Raw genomic sequence first — 5818 nt, 5'->3', positions numbered from 1 at the left:
TCTCTTTGGTGGATTTGAGTCGTAGGAAAGCCGTACTATTAAGAGGGGGTCCGCTTCAGAAAGATTTGGGTGGAATCAACACGCACACATTTCTATTGCACCACCTTTTCCCTTGCTTTAAATGGAGCTCCAACCATGGTTTTCCTTGTATGTGGAAAAGGTCAAGCGGTAGTACCGCTAGCACAGCGGTAGTACCGCCCTCTTGGCGGTAGTAGTTTTTTACTACCGCTCTATGGGCGGTAGTACCACTCTAAGGGCAGTAGTACCGCTCTGTGGGCGGTAGTAGTTTTTTACTACCGCTTCATCGGACTTTTTGCGCATCCTTTTGCCTCAACAGTGGTAGGCACGGCAGTAGTTTCTTACTACCATGGTTGGTGAACAGTCGTGCGGTAGTACCACTCGTAGGAGCGGTAGTAACGCTCCTAGCAGCGGTAGTACCGCTCGGCTAGTGCAGTAAGTGTGGGGGGTACCGGTTGGATTGTCCCCCCCCCACTATATAAAGGTGTCTTCTTCCCTGAGAAGGTCACCTCTTACTTCCCCAAGCTCCATTGTTTCTCCAAAGCTCATTCTTTCCCAATCTCTCACCCTAGCCAATCAAACTTGTTGATTTCCTAGGGATTGGTTGAGAAGGCCCTCATCTACACTTCCACCAAGAGATATTTGATTCCTGCACTAATCCCTTGCGTTTTTTGTTACTCTTGGGTGTTTGAGCACCCTAGACGGTTGAGGTCACCTTGGAGCTACATTCCATCATGGTGAAGCTTCGTGGTCTTGTTGGGAGCCTCCAAGCTTTGTGTGCAGATAGCCCCAACCTTGTTTGTGAAGGTCCAGTCGCCGCCTTCAGGGGCACCAATAGTGGAATCACGGCATCTCGCATTGTGTGAGGGCGTGAGGAGAATGCGGTGGCCGTGGTGGCTTCTTGGGAGCATTGTGCCTCCACATTGCTCCAACGGAGACGTACTTCCTGTCAAAGGGAAAGAACTTCGCTAACACATCCTCGTCTCCACCGGTTCCACTTGCAGTTATCTCTTACTGTTACTTTGTACTTAGTATTGTTGTGGTGTATTCCTTGCTTGCACTTCTTGTCCTTGTTGTTAGCATCATGTAGGTTTCTCACCTAGTTGTTCATATAGAAAACCTTTTGTTGCTAACCCTAATTTGTTAAGACAAGCTAAAAATTGGTAGTTTCCTATTCACCCCCCCCCCCTTCTAGTCAACTATATCGATCCTTTCACCATTCACATTGGGTGCATGACCATTGAAGGTATTATTCATGTAAACAGAATAACCATTATTCTCTGACTTAAATGAATAACCGCATTGCAATAAACACGATCTAATCATGTTCATGGTCAATGCAAACACCAAATAACATTTATTTAGGTTCAACACTAATCCTGAAGGTAAAGGGAGTCTGCAATGGTGATCACATCAACCTTGGAAATACTTCCAACACCCATCATCACCTCGCCTTTAGTTAGTCTCCATTTATTCCATCGCTTGTATTTCAGTTACCAAAATTTAGCAACTGAACCGGTATCTAATACCCACGTGCTACTAGGAGTACTAGTAATGTACACATCAATAACACGTATATCTAATATACTTATGTTGACATTGCGGGCCTTCTTATCTACCAAGTACCTAGGGCAGTCCCGCTTCAGTGACCGCTCCCCTCATAATAGAAGCACTTAGTATCGGGTTCGGGTTCAACCTTGGGTTTCTTCATTGGAACAACCACTGGCTTGTCATCCTCGAAATTTCCATTCTTGCCCTTACCCTTCTTGAAACTAGTGGTTTTACTAACCATCAACGCTTGATGCTCCTTCTTGATTTCTTCCTTCACGGTGTCAAACATCACGAATAGATCAAGGATCATCTCATACATCCCTGATATGATATAGTTCATCACGAATCTCCAGTAGCTTGGTGGCGGTGACATTCGAGAATTATGTCAATCGCTATCTTATCTTGGAATATCAACTCCCACTTGATTCAAGTGATTGTAGAACCCAGAATATCTGAGCACATTCTCACCAATTGAGCCATTCTCGTTCATTGTGTAGGCAAAGAACTCGTCGGAGGTCTCATACCTCTCAACATAGGCACGAGCCTGAAATCCCAATTACAACTCTTGGAACATCTCATATGTTCTGTGATGTTCAAAACGTTTTTGACCCTCCATTCTAAGCCATAAAGCATGACCCACTGAGCTATCATATAGTCATCAAAACGTGTATGTCACATGTTCGCAACATCCACAGACAACACTTGGGGTAACACACTAATACGTCCATTTTGCATCATGCTTTCATGTAATATTTATCGCTTTATGGACTGTTATTATACTTTGTGGAACCTTACTTATGCCTTTTCTCTCTTATTTTGCAAGGTTTATTTGAAGAGGGAGAATACCGGCAGCTGGAATTCTGGACTGGAAAAGGAGCAAGTCTGAGTCCTCTATTCTGCGCAACTCCAAATGCCCTGGAAGTCAACGTGGATTTTTTTTGGATTTTATAAAAAATACTGGGCGAAGGAAGTGTCAGAGGGGAGCAAACAAGGGCCCACAAGCGTGGTTGCCGCGGCCTACCCCCTGGCCGCGGCAACAGGGCTTGTGGGAACCCTAGGGGCCCACTGGCCCCCCACTTTTGCTATATGAAGGGTTTCGTCCGGAAAAAAATCAGGGTGGAGCTTTTTCGTGGATTCTCCGACGCCACGAGGCGGAACTTGAGCACATCCAATCTAGAGCTCCGATAGGACGATCCTGCCGGGGAAACTTCCCTCCCGGAGGGGGAAATCGTCACCATCGTCATCACCAACACTCCTCTCGTCGGAGGGGAGGCATCTCCATCAACATCTTCATCAACACCATCTCCTCTCCAAACCCTAGTTCATCTCTTGTAACCAATCTCCGTCTCGCGACTCCGATTGGTACTTCTAAGGTTGCTAGTAGTGTTGATTACTCTTCGTAGTTGATGCTAGTTGGATTACTTGGTGGAAGAGTTTATGTTCAGATCCTTGATGTTATTCATTACAACTCTGATCATGATTATGATTATGATTTGTGAGTAGTTACTTTTGTTCCTGAGGACATGGGATAAGTCATGCTAATAATAGTCATGTGAATGTGGTATTCGCTCGGTATTTTGATATGTTGTATGTTGTTTTTCCTCTACTGGTCTTATGTGAACGTCGACTACATAACAGTTCACCATATTTGGTCCTAGAGGAAGGCATTGGGGAGTAGTAAGTAGATGATGGGTTGCTGGAGTGACAGAAGCTTAAACCCCAGTCTATGTGTTGCTTCGTAAGGGGCTGATTTGGATCGACTAGTTTAATGCTATGGTTAGACGTTGTCTTAATTCTTCTTTCGTAGTTGTGGATGCTTGTGAGAGGGGTTAATCATAAGTGGGATGTTGTCCAAGTAAGGGCAGTACCCAAGCGCCGGTCCACCCACATATCAAACTATCAAAGTAACGAACGCAAATCATATGAACATGATGAAACTAGCATGACAGAAATTCCCGTGTGTCCTCGGGAGCATTTTTCCTCTTATAAGACTTTGTTCAGGCTCGTCCCTTGCTATAAAAGGGATTGGGCCACTTGCTGCACCGTTGCTACTACTTGTTACTTGTTACTTTTCGCTTGCTACGTTTCACCTCGCTACACCATCACTTGTTACCGCTACTTTCAGTGCTTGCAGTTATTACCTTGTTGAAAACCGTTTATCAGAGCCTTCTCCTCCTCGTTGGGTTCGACACTCTTACTTATCGAAAGGACTACGATTTATCCCCTATACTTGTGGGTCATCAAGACTCTTTTCTGGCGCGGTTGCCGGGGAGGGGAAGCGCTTTGGTAAGTGGAATTTTGTAAGGAAACATTTATATACTGTGCTGAAATTTATTGTCACTTCTCACTATGGAAACTGTTCCTTTGAGGAGTTTGTTCGGGGTATCTTCACCACGAACGGAAGCATGGGGAGTTGTTCCTCAACCTGAGGTACCTACTGAAAATATCTTTTATGAAATTCCTTCGGGTATGCTTGAGAAACTGTTGGCTAATCCTTTTACAGGAGATGGATCTGCACATCCAGACTTGCATCTAATCTATGTAGATGAAGTTTGTGGTTTTTTTAAGCTTGCGGGTTTGCCCAAGGATGAGGTCAAGAAGAAAGTATTTCCTTTATCTTTGAAGGATAAGGCGTTGACATGGTATAGGCTATGTGATGATACTCGATCATGGGACTACAATCGGTTGAAATTGGAATTTCATCAAAAGTTTTATCCTATGCATTTAGTAAATCGTGATCGGAATTATATTTATAACTTTTGGCCTCGTGACAGGGAAAGCATAGCTCAAGATTGGGGGAGGCTTAAATCAATGCTATATTCATGCCCCAATCATGAGCTCTCGAGAGAAATTATCACTCCAAACTTTTATGCTCGGCTTTCCCATGAAGATCGGACCATGCTTGACACTTCGTGTACCGTTTCTTTTATGAAGAAGGATATTGACCACAAGTGGAATTTATTGGAAAGAATCAAACGTAACTCTGAAGATTGGGAGCTTGAAGAAGGTATGGAGTCAGGTATGAATTTCCAGTTTGATTGCGTTAAATCTTTTGTTGAAACAAACACTTCTAGAGATTTTAGCGCTAAGTATGGACTTGACTCTGAGATAGTAGCTTCTCTATGTGAATCTTTTGCTGCGCATGTTGATCTTCCCAAAGAGAAGTGGTTTAAGTATCATCCTCCTATAGAAATCAACATAGTTAAACCGAATCTAGTTGAAGAGAAAGTCATTGCCTTTAGTGATCCTATTGTTCCTTGTGCCTACGCTGAGAAACCACCTTACCCTGCTAGGAAAAATGATTATTCTAAAGCTCCAACTGTGATACGTAGGGGTTGCATTAGACCACTTGCACCCCTTGAGGAAATTAGAGTTGAACCTAGTGTTGATATTATCAAAGATCTCTTAGCCGAAGACATAGACGGGCATGTTATTAAATTCTGTGAGGACTCCGCTAGAATAGCTAAACCTCACGCGAAAGACAAACACGGACCTATAGTTGGCCTGCCCGTTGTTTCTGTTAAGATAGGAGATCACTATTATCATGGTTTATGTGATATGGGTGCTAGTGTTAGTGCAATACCCCGTTCCCTATATGATGAAATCAAAGATGAGATTGCACCTGCTGAGTTAGAACCCATCGATGTCACTATTACGCTAGCTAATAGAGACACTATCTGCCCTCTGGGAATTGTGAGAGACGTAGAAGTCCTGTGTGGTAAGGCGAAGTATCCTACTGATTTCCTCGTCCTTGCTACTGCACAAGATAGCGTTTGTCCCATCATATTTGGTAGACCCTTTCTCAACACTGTCCATGCTCACATTGATTGCATTAAATAGACTGTCACTGTCAGTTTCGAGGGTGTGTCTCATGAATTTAACTTCTCCAAGTTTGGAAAACAACCCCATAAAAAAGAGTCGTCTGGTAGGGATGAAATCATTGCTCTTGCATCTATTGTCGTACCTCCTACGGATCCTTTAGAGCAATATCTGCTTGAGCATGAAAATAATATGCATATGGAGGAAAGAGATGAGATAGACAAAATTGTCTTGGAACAATATCCTATTCTCAAGAATAGTCTGCCTGTTGAATTGCTTGGGGATCCTCCCCCACCAAAGGGTGATCCTGTGTTCGAGCTAAAACAGTTACCAGATACTCTTAAGTATGCCTATCTTGATGAGAAGGAGATATATCCTGTTATTATTAGTGCTCACCTCTCGAGTCACGAAGAGAAGAAGTTATTAAAGA

This window comes from Hordeum vulgare, chromosome 7H, assembly GCF_904849725.1.
Source record: "Hordeum vulgare subsp. vulgare chromosome 7H, MorexV3_pseudomolecules_assembly, whole genome shotgun sequence".
Classification (NCBI taxonomy): Eukaryota; Viridiplantae; Streptophyta; class Magnoliopsida; order Poales; family Poaceae; genus Hordeum; species Hordeum vulgare.
Note: the sequence above shows the minus strand (reverse complement) of the source record.